This window comes from Drosophila obscura, unplaced genomic scaffold (genome assembly GCF_018151105.1).
Source record: "Drosophila obscura isolate BZ-5 IFL unplaced genomic scaffold, ASM1815110v1 contig_200, whole genome shotgun sequence".
NCBI lineage: Eukaryota > Metazoa > Arthropoda > Insecta > Diptera > Drosophilidae > Drosophila > Drosophila obscura.
The window spans coordinates 5640060-5657749 of NW_024542791.1; positions in this window are offsets into that span (position 1 = coordinate 5640060).

The window sequence follows — 17690 nt, forward strand, 5'->3', positions numbered from 1 at the left end:
ACAACAGCTTTTATTGTTTAATTAATTATTTATTTATTTTTCGTCTGCTATCCGTCTGCAATATACCAAACAAATACCAAGCTAAGCAAGAAAATACCAGGTTTTCAAAAAAATTGTATGGAATTGAAACGAATAAATACCATGCAAATAAAAAATACTTCTGCGCAATTTGTTGTAGCGCCATCTGTGTAGTGTCAGCAGTGGCGCATCTCAAAATACAATTTCTCAAAGTAAGGCGCCACTGTAGCATGTCGAATATCGAAATGCTGGTTTAATTCTTTGCTAAATTGAACTGAAACTGAACGAACAAATTTCGAATACGAAATTCTATAACATTTTAGATGTGGTTTAATTCTTTGCTAAATTGGACTAAAGCTGAACGAACAAATTTCGAATACGAAATTCTAAAACATTTCAAATGTGGTTTAATTCTTTGCTAAATTGGACTAAGACTGAACGAACAAATTTCGAATAACAAATTCTATAAAATGTTAAATGTGGTTTAATTCTTTGCTAAATTGGACTAAAACTAAATTCGAAAAATGGAAGAAGAAGAAAAGTCGATTCGGGGCGCCACTAGCGACTTTGAAGTGAGGCTCTGGACTCCAGCTGTTCGGCGCTATAGTTACAAAGTTTAAGATTTCTCAACTGAAATATTTACGTTTAACCAGACTACGAAAAACGAGAAGGAACGTGTGAGGGGGAAGTAACTGAAAATTAATTTCTTCATTCTGGCTCTAATTATGATCCGATCTCGGCAATCTGGTAGATATGGTCATTCTCTTCGATACTGCGTTTTTAGCTTTAGCGTATCTTTAAAATTTTGCCTGCCGCAGATTTTTGTCTTTTATGCGTTACACACATCCACTTTTACCACAAATCTAATATACCCCTTAACTCTTTTTTGAGTACGGGTATAAAAACTTCACAAGAAGAATGGGAGACGCTGATGTTCCGGATTTTCGGAAGACAGCTCGTTTTAAATATCGTGTCTGTTGGAGACTTTGTCAATGGGTCAAAAAACATATTTAGTCGGATATAAGAAAGTTTATTGACTCGAAAATGAAACCGCACAATGCTCTTTGATTTTATTCAATATTTTCATTATTTAGTTTGAAGAGATCAGATCAGACGTGCCGATACGCTCGGCAATTTAACATAGATTTTTCCTACAAGTTCTCGTACAAATCGGGAATCATCAGCTAAAACACCAGTACAATAAAACCCCAACATTCACCACTGGTGCTTCTTTGCTTTCTGTGCAACTTGCTTGAAAGCTAATTGCTGTAAAGTCTCACATTAAGGGCTATTACTTTGGGTATATCCACACATAGCCCCGAGAACAAGTCAAATCCGCCTCCAGCTGCGACAGCCAAGGGCCGTGGATAGACCAACTATGAAAATTTTGCCACAATTTGTGTGTGCAGCAGATTCAGAGTTTCCCTTTCCCCCGCATCCAAAATTTGACGCCTGATCAATAATATTGACTGAGCTGTGGAAATTCACACACACACACACAGAGAAGTGACGGAGGTGGGAAAATTTGCATGTAGCCGGGGTCACGAGTGAGTGCGATGATGATGATGATGAAATTAACGCAATAAAACTGCAAGGATTGAAGTGGGACTACCCAAATATAGACAGAGAGGTAACAGGCAGATTGAGTGAGTGACTGAGCCCGGTATTGGAATTCGAATCGGTTGACTGCATAGCATTGGTGGAACAGTTTTGGAGACGAGCAATGCAGATATAGACCCCCTTGTATATTCCATGCACAAGTAGGAAATTACAAACGGATGTAAATGCATCAATTCCAGTTCAAGGGCTGCACATGTCCGCCTCTCCTGTCCCCGTTCCCACCGTGACAAGCTCTGGCAAACAGTTGAATAAACCTCAGCAAACAAATTTAATATACGTGGACAGTGTGGGTTGACAACCCATCCAGACTTTTCAGCATTATCGTATATGTGTGTGTGTGGCAGGGAGAGCAGTTCAATTGTAATTAATTGGCCATGTCTTGCTGTCAAAATTAACACATTGGCATCAAATAAACTCTTGCTACGAACCCATCCAGCAGTCAACACTCAAATATCAGAACATTAGAGGCTCACAGCTCGAATTGTTCTTGAATCGATGCCAGAAGCCATCCAAAATGCCTTGATGCCATACCTATGTACGTATGTATGTATATCAATGAAGTCGAGAGGAAGACTGGACGTAATTAATAACTTAGCTCTGCTGTGTTTCGATTCGATTTATGCAAGTAAGAGGATATAAGGAACTAAGGGGTTAGCATATAGAGGCTCAGCACGTCTCAAAATTTCACAAGTGCTGGATGAAAATGAATGCAAATCCCGGCAGGGAAAAATAAGAATTACGAAAATAGCTTGATGAACTCCCCATTTTCTTCAGTCACACTTCACATATCGTTGCACTCGTTTGTTCATTCGCGGTTATTTATTTAGTCGATGGCAATTAAAGTCGCGCGCCAAATTAAATGAAAACCATTTGCGCTCATTTCAAGCAGAATAAAATAATACAAACTCTAATTTATATGAAACTGCGCGTATGCCAAACTGAATGCACCTCCTTCTTCGTCCTTATTTTTCTTTTTTTAGTTTTTGGTATTTTATTTTATTTTTTGCAATTTTTATTTTAGTTGGCGCTACTTTTTTAAATCAAAGTTAGCGGGAGAGGGACGCAGAATAAGTGCAAGGGGGGGACTGGGAATGGGAATGGGCTGTGGGGCGGCAGGTTTGGGTCGGGGCCAGTCCATTCCGTTTCCAACTAAATAAATAAAAAGTGAATTTTTAATTAAAAGTTAAGTGGCAACTCATTTAAATTAATGTTGACTCAAGCGTCATAGCAAAACAGTTGGAGAACCCAAAGAGAGGGAGAGACAGAGGGAGGGAGAGAAAGAGATGCAGAGGGGGAAAGAGTGTTATGGGTTGCATAGAAGAAAAATAGTGCAAGTGGGTTGTGTGTGTGGCAGCACTCCTTAATAAGCATTATGCACCGCAGGACCTTGACTGAGAGAGAAAGATTCAGAGTGCGACTCTGACTAGATGCAGCACTGAGCCATTTGGAATACAATTATGTATGTCCCTAAATCCCTACAACGAGCACTGTCGGAACACAAATTGATTGAAATCAGCTTCTGTGGATTTAAAATTTTTAGAATTATGCTAAGCGATAGATATTTAAATCTGCCATCATCCCAATCCAACTTCCATCCATCAAATTCATTTTCCAAACGTCTTAAGCTGGTCAAAGCTGATTATTGAACAATTTCCGCTGGTGGGTTCTGTCTGGCCAGTGACCCCTCGATGGCAACCCAAGGCGAACACCGAAACCCCAGGACCGTCAGGGCAGCGGCTGCCAAAAGAGCCGAGCTTCCTCCAATTCCAGCTTCACTTCACTTGAGAATGCATCTCTCCAAGTTTTGCTGTAAATCTCTTGCTCTCTCCCTGGAGAAACTTGAGCGTTAGTTTCGCTTGGATTGGATTGGCCCGGCCTGGCGGTTGGGGAGGTGGGAACACTTACATAATTGAATGGGCGGAGATAAGAAAAGCCTTGCTCGCCATGAACTTTATCATTATTTTGTGTTAATTATGCATCTTTCGACGGGCGGATATAGTGAAAAGGGGAATGGGGAGTGGGGAGTGGGGAGTGGGCGGCAGGGCAGCGAAAATTCTCTTCTCAATGCCCAATTATCATTTTTGGGGCTGGGAACTTTTGCGGCACTTAATAACCAAGATCCCAGACATGTACCGACCTCAGCACACAAAAACTTTATCCGCTGCTGTAACTCCTGGTGGAATGGAGCAGTAGTGGATTGCCGGGGTGGGGAGGGGGGATTATCAATTTTCAGTTCGCTTTTCATTATGGAAACCTTTGAACTTTCCGCAATAAGTTCGCTGGCAAGGCTTGCACATTTCGCTGCCATGGATTTTCCCTGACCATTTTTGGTAAGGGGTTTCCATTCCAGTCTCATCTCTGCGCTGTCAATTAGCCAAAGCCCTCAAACCGAACAATGGATAAATAATTTAAGCGAATTACAGCGTAATTCATTCGGTCGGGATAGGCATAAACACGTCAATCCAAACTCTTTCTGTCTGATGCTTGATCAAACACCCCCACACCCCCACACACACACACAACAAAAAAAAACTAAATAGTTTTCATTTACTAGACCCCTTGCAGCATCCACTTTCCCACTGTCACACCCTCTTTCACTCTTTTCCTATCTCAGAGTTGACTCGACGGTATTTTTTTTATTTTTACTTTTTGGCCGTTCTTTTTTTGCTATGTTCCTCCTGCACGAGAATTAAGTTTGTTTTCCATTAAGTTAAATAATTACGAAATTATCCACCAAAGGAGTGACTACAGAGGGTGTGGGTGTGGGAGTGGGAGTGGGGCGTTGCCGGAATAGCAGCTGCATCGTTGCCCCTTGTACCCAGTGTGTAACTGCCAATGATAGCTGCCTCTTGCTTGACTGACTAACTATTTGACCAGGGATGGAGGATGGATCATCCTCGCCGACATGATCTGAAAATGTATTACAAATATTTGTAAGGAAAGTAAGCAAATATCTGCAAAAGATTTATATCAACTGTTCCTTTTTATAAATGATAGCTTATAGCTGATCCAAAGATAATAGTAGATTTCGGACTTTGTTGCCAGCAAAGCTGCTCTACTCCATACCCTACCCTACTCAATTAGTGGCTGAAATTGTATCTACCTCTACCCATTTCATCCATGAACTGCCAATATTTCTATTCCTGGACATATCCAACCCTGGCCGAGCAACGAGAACCGTTAGTTCAGCAAAGAGGAATCGCGGAAAGTTTCGCTTAAACGATGTCTCAACACAGACTCATTATCTTTGGCCTTACTCGTACTCTTCGTTGCTTCGTTGCTCCGTTTCTTTGCTTTTGCTTCCTTCTCCTTCTGGGGCCGTGTCTTTTCTTTAACGCTTCGCTAATCAAATTCAACATTTTTCCGTTTTAATTTGACAATTCGAAAACAGACAGCAGGGAGAGGCTCAGGCTGAAGGAAAACCTTCGGCAACAGCTGTGGGCTGTCAATTGGAAAATGATCAAGTAATGTGTAGATGGAAATTGGCAGGCCGAAAGCGAAAAATAACTATCCAGGCCAAGTCTGAGGCTGACAAGTCCCGAACTACTATCCAGATTATTTGGCCAAGACAGTTCCAGTTTAGAGGTGACCTTCGAGTGCAGCTTTGTAAAATGCATTACAATTAGCGACCAATTAGGCGGAGCGAGTGTCCGAATGGTTGCAACAATTGTCACTAGTTTGTGTCCTCCCAAATTGATTGAATTTACTTGCCAGGAACGTGACCAACGGCTCCACTCCTTTCCAACGGGAAGAGGACACGTGTTTGGCATATCTGAGATGGCTTTCCACCCACCCCCACTGAAATGGAACTATACGACGGTGATGTCGCTGTGGGGATTGAAGAAGAAATGGGTGCGCTAATTGGGCAACAAAGTGTCGCCGAGGCATTCTTCTAATGCGTTCGCTTGGCATTCAATGGGCTAAAACCATTTTTGTTGTTCGAGAAAGTCCTCTTGGCATTTCGGATCTTTTTTTCAGAGCCAAAAAAAAAAATGGTGGCCTTGGATCTTCAATACTTTTGTATATCTTTTAATCAAAAATAATTAACAAGCATTGGATCCTTGTAATTAAATTTCAATTCAGAATTGGGTCAAAAAAACATTATTAAAATATATTCTGGTATACCCATGATTTTTCTTTTTCTTATAAAAATTTTCTAAAACATATTTTTCGTCTTCCAAGTTTTCCAAATTAATTTTTTAGTTCTTTCTTTCATGTATTTTGTTTTAATTTGTATCAGATTATTTTCAGCTTTTTGTTTTAATTTTATACCGTGTGTATGTGTGGATGTGTGTGTGAGTATAGTTAGCATTTTGTGAGCTTTCGCTCAGTCATAATTTATGCATTACGGTCTTGGCTTGGCTTTCATGGGTCTGTCTCTTTTTCTGCGACACTTTCTCTCTCTTGCCTTCTAACTCTATGTATGAACTTATATATTATAAATATATCTAGCTCCCGGTACGGAGTGTCCGCATATTTGTCCGCTTGACTGACTCTCTAAGCGCCGACTTTTTGATGGCCTTCGCTGGCAAAGCTTTGCTTTGCTTTGCTCACTTATCAGTAGTCTGGCAGACGTCGCCTTGCACGGCGTCCGTGTCAATATAATTTAAGCAAATGTATGCACCGCACTCACGGATGGAATGGACACACATACGGACAGGAGAGGGGCACGCACATGCATACGATAGATGAAATTTTTAATCAGGCAAAACTTTGCTCTCAGACACAACAACACATAACACACAGCCGACAAAGATTGAGATTTGCATATTTCTAATTTCAAAGTTGTAATTAGTATAATTTTACAGTTATAATTGGATGATGATTGGCCTAACTTCATTTAGGCCGTATGTGGGCGGCCCATAAATATGCATGAGGGTGCCAGGAAGGCAGAGACCCAGGTTTCTGTAATGGGCCAAGCCAAGGCATAACCTTCATTTGGCTTTGGCAATCATATCAAATACCATGCTAGCGACAGTTCATACAAACATATATTATAGATGTTTTAAATTTTTAAAGGAGTTCAAAGTTATATTTTCCGCTTAAATCTTTTTCTTTAAAGCAACCACCAAACAAGTTATCTCGCTCCTGTCTCCTCTCCTAGCCCTTTGATTCACACTTATGCCAGCCAAAACGCCGAAAAAATATCAAAATGGCAAGTGAAAACCCTCGAAAATAAATACGAGTGGAATAACTGAAAACGGAGAGCACACATGTCCGGATCCATGGCCATGTCGATGGTGGATATGGATATGGATGCGGATGCGGCTGCGGCTGCGAATGTGAATGTGAGCACATGGTATACTACTCGTATTCGTACTCGTCCAAGTCAGCGAATCGATGCACATTGAGCTGAGTTTTGAAGTCATTTTCAATGTTTTTGATTTCAGTGATTTGTTTATTTATGCATAAAGCATGCGATTTTGAGCTGGATATTTTGCGAACATCAGCAGAAACCCACTGAGCCAGAAGGGAGTGCGAGCACGAGTATACTCGAACTAGTAAGGGATTGGCGGAGGAGGAGAAAAACTAAGATATTCCAAGCGAATGCACTCTCTCTCCACACACACACACACACACACACACACACAGAACAGTCCAGACCAATCCAGACCAGAACTGGATGCGACCGAGTTTTCTGCAAACAAATCAAACTCAAAATCGTGTGCGAATGCGATCGAATCGTAAACATGGCTGTGCCTGTGCTGCCATTTTCCACGGAAACGCAACTTGCACACACACAAAAACGATTTCATTTTGCCTCCAAATAACCATTGATATGTCCGCTTTCTGTTCCCTGCTTCCTGTTCTAGTATACGTATAGTAATACTCGTACTCGTGCTCGTGCTCGCCAGCTTTTGCCTCTGCATTGTTTGCATTGACACGGACCGGCTATCAAACTGGCAAAAGTTGACTTGCCCCCAGGCTTTGTTCGTTTCCTGTCAACTTGTGGCCATAAAAAATGAGGTGGCAAATAAATATTGCGTACCAGATATACGCACACACACGTGTATCTGCTCGTATATATCCAATCTTTATATGTGTTATCCAGTTATCCGGCGGGTATTTGTGATTTGTGCTAAGGATAATCGATGCCATGACCTAGAATTTGTATCAGCAAAAAAAACATCAATAAAGTCGGATCTGTTACATACATACATGTATATTGCTTGTCGATACGGAAGGAACTTTCACTAATTGGAAAATGGCATCAGATTTAATCAGCACCCCTTCCCATTGCTTTCGGGTTTGTAAACAATAATTCAATATTTTTCTAATATTTGTTTTGCTTAGTGATTGCAGTTGCTCATACTGCGATTGATAGACTTACCTGCGCTACATCCAAACAATTATGAATTGCGACTTGCCATTGAAATAACCTACAGGATACAAAGAATCATCCATGGATACCAAGGAGTCTTAACCATTTTCAGAACTATTTCCCACAGCGACATGATTTTTTCAACATATTCGCTTTTCAAGTGATGCAAGAAACATCGTTCTCTGTCCCCCTCCCTTTCTCTTCCACCATACATATATGTACATATACTATGTATACCGCTCTCGTAGACCGTCGGTCGTTGGGATTCTCGTAAGAATGGCTAATAACCAATTTCGATTCAATTCAAGTGTCAGCACAAGACGACAAAGATGACGGCAGCCAACCAAGTAGAGAAACCCCAGGAACAGATAGTGGAAGAGAGAGAGAGAGAGAGAGATAGATATAGAGAGGGAGGATACAACGACCACGACCACAATCCACACGGGAAGCACAGCCAATTGAGTATTAATGGTCACACTGCTGCTCCTGCCACTGCCACTGCCACTGTTGGCTGCCCCTACTGTCTGCAACTGCGTCTTGCCTCTTGCCTCTGCCCTTTGCCTTTGCCTCTGCTGCTGATGCCAGCAAGTTTCCCGTTCAGAATTATGGCAGGCAGCGGCTAACCGATATCGGGGGCGACAGGGACACCAGAGGTCGCCCATTTGAAAGTAAAATCAAACATATTAGAAAAATTGTTCGACGAGACCAGTGTCGGGGTCAGGTTGAAGTCAGTCTTGGTCTGGCTATACCATTCCAGAGAGTCCTATCATATTCAAGTGGTGTTTGCAACGCACAGAGAAACACATCTGCCCATCCACACAGTATACAAAACATAAAACCTAGGGTATCAAATGCTGGGACTAACTGCTGGCATCATCCCGTTCTTGTTTGGTTTTGGCTTTGGCTCCGTTTCACCGTCATTCGTTAGCAGATCCCCAGGATGATGATATATGAGATTAGCTCAAGTGGCATTCGATGGCAGCACGCCAGGGCGACACTTCTCCCCCTCTCTGTGGCTCTCACTTTTGTCGGATTTTATATTAATGATAAATTAAATTGTTCATTGACTTGAATAATTTTGTGGGCTGTCGCTTTTTGGGGGGAATTTTGCGGATAGTTTCTACCCACTCACACACACAATCGCTCTCTCTCTCTCTCTCTATCCATTTCTCTCACCATCGTTTCGCATGATAAATTGATGAATTTTCTGTGGCCTTCGAGGAGGAGAACGGGAACAACAACAACTGTCGTCAGTGCGTGTCACAATTATATAACTATATTATGCGCGCATTAGTGAATAATTGATGGTTAAGGTATGTTGGATAGACAATCAGACATTGGCGGTTGGGGAACAAATTTCAGGACAAGATGATGGGGGATGAATGAGAATTTTATTCAAGGGTAGCAGCACAAGAAGGAACACAAAGAACCACTTCAACTTCAAGTTACTTTCAAACGAAGGCAATCCGTAGTGTCCTTATCCCTAAACCGAAAACAAAGTGGAAACAGAGACACTGCCAAGTAAGTTAATAGTTCAAAAACTATCCAATGCCTCCGAAAGCTATTTCCTTAAGATTTTTCTATGGCCGCTTTGCAATAATTAAACAATTTTCACAGTTTTGGTGGCAATAATTTTGTGTGTTGTCAAAACTATTTTCAAAAAAGAAAACGAAACGAACCGAAAACAATTTACAGATTTTACACAAAAATTTTAATTAAACAAATTTTGGGTTGTATTGGTGTGTGTTTGTGTGTGTGTGTGAGAGGAAGTTGACTGTAAAAGCAGAAAACTTTTGGTTTTGCACGGTCTGCGACTTCCTCTCTCTCTCGCTTTGGGTCGTAGGAAGTCGGCACGAGCAACTCCAGCATGGTCCTGGTCCTGGTACTGGTCCTTCTTCTGGTCCTCTTCCCGGTCCTGGGCCTCGCTGCCTGAGTACCCAATTCAATTCAATTTTTGCACCATAAGTTGTGCTCGAAATACCAGGAAACTTGCTCAATAATATGGCCAAAAGAAATTTATATATAAATACGAAGCAACAACAAAAGATAGACAGGAAAATTCTGTGTGTAGGAAATGTTGGTAGAAAGTTGTTTTGCTGGCCCCCTCCCCCCCAAAACTATGCACACCAACAGAAATGCTTGACCCTGGACTCCATGGACTGGGCTGATACGGGGACATCATCCGCATAAATCTCAGCAGATGGCTGGAAATTTTACTCAGCATTTGAATGTCACCAAGCACCGAGTGACCCCCTTCTCTCTTGGTACTCATACATCCAACCTAAACTCCATCTCGTCTAGACTTATAAAGTCGTCTTATACCAGAGAAACACAGGGACACAAGAGGGACAGAGACAGAAATGGAGATGGAGATCCTAAAACCAATGTCTGACTACCACTTAAGCGGGCTAAAACATATAAATCTTGCAATGGTTGGTATTTCCACAGCACCAACAACAAGTTAAGGCAACAATGTGCAATTTTATTGCCAAACCTCAGACGTTGCGTATACGTAGCGTAAGCTGCTGTTACTGCATCAGCAACGGAATGCCACAAAATGCTTCCACCATACGTTGCCACATTTTGAGGAATGAGTTTGGGAAGCAGCAGCAGCAGTAGCAGCAGCACTAAGGGTACCGTACCACGTATCGTTGGAGGTGGAGTAAAGCAGTAAAGCTCTGACTGCTGCGGGGCTCTTCAAACGGAGTTTGACAGCAACGGAAATGTTTGGGCGACTTTCGTGTAACAATTTTCGGCTGAGGCCACAAATTTTAGCTTTAAGTCAAAGTTAAATCGAAATTTGATTGAGTAAATAGATAATATATGTTTATTGGGATACATTGGGATCACTTTTGGTGATTAATTGTCTGGGTACATACATATATTTAGCTCTGATTTACAGTTCTGCGTTCTCAATTTATTGTATGTATACTATATACAAGATATACGCAAGATGTGTAAAAACTTAAGTAAATAACACAAACGAAAATTGGTGGCAAATGAAATCTGCGAGCTGTGTCAATGCAATATTTATTTACATAAGATTTTGGACTAGTTTGAAGGTTCTGTAAAGCAAAAGCGTTAAAGAATGGGTTCAGTTCCTTTATCTATAGACTGTTGCCATAGTGAACTGATAATAATAGTGAATTGCAAAGATATCTCTCGCACCTGCGAAGCTATTGCTCCGCAAAAGCTGTTTTCCAGACCCATTCACTATTTATACCATTAAACTGCTCCACAATTATAGGCTCCGTCGAGGGTCCTATTACAATTTGTGGCTGCATATAAACACATATTTATGTATGTTTTTCACAAAATTCAAACGCACCTTTCACTTATGTGACCACATCACAATATATGCAAAATACAAAACATTTTGTTTGTGGCATTTGGAGCATGTCCCCGGCGTCATAATTAGAAATAAAAAGTGAAAAATATATTTCCACTTTTCAGCAAAAACAACTAAAGCCAGAAGGAAGAGAACAACGACAACCACCGACCACTTGGCTATTATTTATGTTAATTGTAACGAAGCTGAGGCGACGCTCATCATGTTGTCTCTCTGTCTGTCGCACTTTCTCATTGGGCCTCCTTCTCTCTCTCTCTCTCTCTCAGTCCGTTTGTTGCAGCTATTGTGTTGTTGGTGCTGTTGCGGTGGGGCCACACGTGACAGCAGCTCAAAACCCCCATGCGAGACAATGAGGCTATCGTGTCGGGAGTTAGTCTGGCGCCTTCTCAACTCGGCATCCCCGTTGCACAGTGATTCGGTACACAATTCCATTCATAGTTTAAATCTGTCTATATTTCATAATAATTCTTCATTCTATTCCAAAATCTAGGTGATGGAAGTCCGTTTTGCCCTGAGGTACTCTCACTTCCTGAGGTTCACAGAATTCTGTAGCAATTTCTTTTCCAAAACTATTGTCCCACTGTGCTTGATGGGTAGACCGCCTGTGTATGTGGCAGAGAGTATCTATGTGAATGTGAGTGTGAGTGTGTCCTGCTGCTGCCTATCCGTATACATAAATGTGTGTGTCCATGTGTGTTAGTGCATGGCGTTATTAGGCTAATGGCTGCCCCGTGGGCATTCAAAGCTTTTGTGTCTAGCAAAACGCTTTTGTCCCGCTGCCGGCCGCCTCCTGGTCCGCCGCACTGTTCCGTCCGTCACCGGACTGCAGGCAGGGCAGCAGCTGCCATACGACGGCCGCTGCTGCAAATATGCAGCGGCAGGCTTCCAGGCTAACTGACAAAGCCACGCACAAAATGCATTGAGACGCCATAATTGCAGCCAGTCGCTGCACGGGGGATGCCGTGCTGTGCTGTGCACTCCCCCCAACTGCCTCCTGCCGCCTGTTCCCTGTCCAAACTCAGCCCCTCGGAGTGGGCGCAAGTGCGTTAAGTGCAATGACAGCAATTGCGTTGACAGCGGGCCAAAATGGAACACACACCCACACACCCACACAGGCACACACACAAACACAGATATAGAGTGAAACACTCTCGGATAGAGATACAGAGTTGCCCCATCATTTGAAGTGCAGTTTATATTTAGTCTGCCACACAATGACTGACTGGATGATGCCTACCATCCTCACTCCTCACTCTGTGGCACAGCTCCACGGTGTATTAAATATCAGGTAAGGCAGTGGCAGTGTCGATGTCTTTGGGTCATGCACTCGGCAAAGTCTGAAACGCAGCTGAAGCAGATTTCGGTGACACTCTCTGCCGCTGCCCTACCTGCTTTGTAATATTTCTTGCCAGGCTCCTTACTCTCCATCTATCCCCACTGTGCTGCAAATAAATTGTAGCCTCAGCCGAGCCGAGCTCCGTTTGAGTTGAGTGGAGCTGAGTTGGCTTGACATGCTGCCAATTGGCCGCGTGCGTGTTGCATTTACAATTGCGAATCGGGTCAATTTGCAGCCGAGCATGAGTTCCCGTTATAGTGTGAAGGACCTCCAGATGAAGGAAGTGTGGGAATGCACAGTCAGAGTAGGGTACTGTTGGGATCTGTCTGAGGCGGGAATGAATATCCCTGTAACGTACGAGCATGCAATGGAATGGCTTAATCATGTGGCTGCTGGGAGTGTTGAAACGCTACCACGGGCAGAGCGGTCAGAAAAGGTGGACAAGAAAATGAGAAAAAATATGCAAAGTAAGGGAAATGAATATGTGGGTGCAAACACAGGTAAAGGATGACAGATGTAACCGAAAAAAGAGAAACCAAAATTTACTTTGATACAAATATGATAATGCTATAATGCGTATGGTAGAGAAGAATGAATTGAAGGATAGTTTTTTGTGTGTTGCAGAACTAAGAAGCAATGTGAAATGCTCAAATATTTCACATTCAGCATTCTCGTACATTTCAACGGAGATAAATCTGGGGGATAAAGGAGCCCAGACTTAGCTGATAAATTTAATGGAAACCCTTCGTTACTTTATTCTCTTTTCTTAAACCTTCCCCTGGCTAATTTCTCTACAGATCTGTCTTTTTTGTCTGCCTTCATTTATATCGGCCCCATCAAACGAGGGCCCTTTCAGCGCGCAACGAATTTTTCATTAGCCAACAAAAATTATGAAATATAGCGCAGAACTGCTTAAGCAGTTACCCCAAAAGTTGTGGAGGCCAAGAAGAGTGCCTGCCGCCCGAGAGTTCCGTGATTTATGCCGGCTCGACTTAACACCGCAAAATCTGAGCCTTTGTGTCAATTTGTTTTGCGTGCCACCAAACCGGGCCAAGCAGAACCCGGGTCTCACGCACTCCCCAAACAAAAGAAAGGATGGATTGGGGCTGGGGCTGGTTAGGAAAAGGCCAAGTGAATAATTAAGCGGTTTATAAACATTTGTCTCAGACAACGTTAAGTGGGAGCAGACGAAGTAGGAGACAGAGCAGCCCAAGATGGGTCTAAAACTGAAAGCCCGAACATTATTTATGCTAGCCAGCCAGAGGCCGAGGAGAAAGAGAAGTCCAGGCCGAAACCTGCGACACCCTTTCAGATCCTTTGGAATATAGTACCCGAAAATAATGAAATGCAATATAATTAATAGATAGTTGAAGTTATGCGTGGGAATAAAGCAGTCGTAAATTTGACTTCGTTTTGCACGGTTTATTCTTTGATCTACTTTGGCGCCGACCACAGCTATGGTCCGTCCCGCTAATCTTTTCGCCTCAAGCATAAGTAAAGGCATACGTGTGATAAAATAACACCGTGTTAGATTGTTTTGTTTTACTTGTGCACTGAACGCAGCTGGTGAAATACCCTTTTGAAAGAGTATACCAAACAGAGGCTATACAGAGAGAGAGAGAGAGAGAGAGAGAGAGAGGGAGATGGGAATAGTTAGAGCGAGATGGCAAGTTCAAGTTAAGGCTAATTTGTAAATGGGGGGCCTTTAAAGTTGGTCCAACGAACTGCAACTATTTACATTTAATCGCATGCTCCAATTGCAAAAACAATTTAAAATCAACTTGTTCGTTAAGTGAAGCGGCACACTGGTCGGTGGTACCCCTGCCCGGCCCCTTTCCCGCTTCAGCCTGTTCCAAAACCATTTCTGACCATCCCCCTACGGCCCTGCGACACCCACTCGCCGGTAACCAAAACGAGGCTGCAGTTGTTACTACCGCTGCTGCCTGGCTCTGCCACGGCGCCGTCGTTACTGCTGCATTTTCGACAAGTGCTTTTAACATTAAATATTCATTTACAGCATTAAGGGCACTCGAAGTCACGCGTTAACGGTACAGGGTGAGCACACACACATCGACAGCGGCGGCGGCGGCGAAAAAAAAACTAAGGGGTTGTGGCTGAAAGCCAGGGAGGTGGGCAAGCAGCCAACTGAGAACGTGGCGCATCAAGCAAAACGGATACGGGCGTGCATTAAGTGAATATATCTCTGGGCCTCTGTTGCCACCAAAAAAAAAAAAAATACACCAAAAACTTGGTCACCTGCAGAGCGGCAGCGGCAGCAGCAGCAAAACCAAAGCCAAGGTAGGAGCAGGTATAGAAGAGCCAAAGCAGAGGCGGTGGACAGGAGCCAACAGCTGCATAGCTAAAGCAGAGACAAGAGCAGTAACAGAAGGCTAACAGAACCATTGCAGAGGAAGAACGATAGCAACAGCAGCAGTAACAGCAACAGCAGCAGCAGCAACAGCAGCAACAGCAGCAACAGCAGCAACAGCAACAGCAGGAGGGGGAGAAAGAACAGCAGAGCCAAAAGAAGATACGACAGAAGTGACATCGGGAGGTAAATAAATAAAGGTTGAGGCATTCCCATGGAACGCTCTGACAAAAGTCGCATATTTGGTAACAGTCCATGCCGTCACTCAGAGAACATACAATTCACAACGAGAGAGCGAATGGCCCTTAGCATATGCGACTCGAAGAGCGGAAATGTCTCACCTGTAAAAATATACTTCTGGCAGAGCACCGTTTCAATGCCGTTCGTCCCATTCAGATTTTGGGTAATCCTTTGCACCCACGAGAGAAAGCTCGACTGAGAGAGTCAATGCACGAAACGAAACGAAACTCACAAACTCAAATTAGAGCTTCGCTCTCGTTTCGTTTCGCTGCGTTTCGTTTCGTTGCGGGAACCTTCGTGGGGCTTTTGGAGCTGCAAACGATTTCAGTCTCGAATGCGGACTCGTTGCTGGAGCTCTCGTTTAACGGGATTTGTGGGCAGGGCAAACACTTTGAATAAGCCATGCAATTATGGCTCTCTGTTTGAGCCAAGCAAATAGCCAGCAATGCAATTACGTATACGTATAGATATTTGCTCTAAATTTATGCAGCAGGAAACAATATCCTGAAATATCTTTTATTCAAAACTTTATCTTTAGGGTCAGTTGATATTATAACTAACGATCTATCTTTTATATGACCTTGAATGGGATAATATGAATGTATAGTTACCCTGGAATTTACACACTTAAACAAAATAATTTGTAAAGAATTCAGGAAAAGAAAACTTTTTTCATAATTAATTTCAATGTAAAACTGCACTTAAAATCGGAGATTATATTGATTAAGGAAGCGCTGAACTTGGGCTTTTTTTTTTTTAGTCTTTGAAATATGAACTCAAAGACAAAAAGCAATCATAAAATCCTATATTTTCTGAGAAATTTCATATTCTAGCCGTACTATGTACTATGTTTTTTCCAAGAAAATTATGTAGGTACAATTTCGGATAGAATTCCCCAAGCCAAATCCTGTACAACCGGGTCACTGGCCTCACCAAGAACTCTAGTTCTAATCTAAGCGCCCACACACACATCATAAAAGTATTTATGCGCAATTTAACACGAAATTAAATATAATTTTTTTGTTGCTGTTTTCGCCCTTGCTGGCGTTGTCTCTTTCTGGGATACTTATGCCACATGCATGACAATTATACGAAACAAAATTTGTTCGCTCTGAGGCCACGAGGAGAATTTCTCAGCTTTTGTGTAATGATTAATGAATGTGCGAGTGGGTGAATGAGTGTGGGCGGTGGAAGGTTGGAAGGATGGATGGATGAGTGTGGGCTGCAAGAGTGGGTTGATGTTCGTACGCGTGTCTCCCTCTGAGTCCGCGCGTGTGTGTGTGCGTTGGTGACTCCAGAGTTGACATCATAATTCGGGCATTTGCTGGCCAAAATGCGTTGACAGTTTTGAGGCATTATGTGGTGAGGCAGTTTGACTGGAGGGCAGCGGTACCGCGAAAAATGTCAGAATCATTCGTGCGAAATCAAAGCGGGAAAAAAATAAATTAGGAAAATTTAATAACAAAACGCTTAAAGGCAAATCAAGGCCAAACAAAGGGAAGGATAAAAGGAATTAAGAATAAGAGAATAAGCATCCAGAAGACTGATAACTATAAGAAGAGAAGACACATTAGGAAAGAAGACATGGGAGAACAAGAACCATCACAAAAGATATAAACGATGCAGAAGACGAAGATGTAGAAGTATTAAGGAAGAGAACGATGATGAAGAAGATGCAGATGAAGAATCAGGATAAAAGCAAAACTCAGGCAAAAAATAAGCATCAGAGAAAAAGAGTCAGATGCATCGAAAGAAGAAGGCAGCAGGCAATAGCAAAATCTGTGTTCAAAATGTCAGGCACTTGAAAATTTATATGCAAGACGCATGTTGCCGCATGCCACATGGTGCCAAACATTTGCCTAGACAACAGTACGGACACACACACACACACACACACTCACACACATTCAGATCCAAAGAGCCGGAGAGAGGCGCGCATTTATGCCAAACACATTGGCAAACATAAAATTTTAAACATGCATAGGCCAAAAATACAACACAGAATACAATACATACTCGTACTCCCAAGAAAAAAGAGCACATCAACCAACAAGGCAGGAAGAAGCATAAGAAATGGTAAAGGTATTAGGATAGAAGATACTCTGCCATTATGTAGAAGAAAAACTCAAAATGGTGGAGTTTTATTCAAGCGAGCAAGAAAAAGGATATGCAAGCTCATAGTTTCACGTACCAAAGATGCTCCTCGAAGTATGACCATGCTGTACTCAATAAAATTATAGAATGGTCACATTCACCATCTGATGAATCTGGTTTAGATAAAAGATCTCATTTCCAAGTTGATCAACAAATGGAAACTACTTTCATTATTTCATATCCACAAACTAGTTTTTCGAGTCCATTAATTGGCTTAATTTAATTTATTTTTATGCACCCTTTATAGCTAATTGATCCGCTTCATCGAGTGGAATCTAAAGGG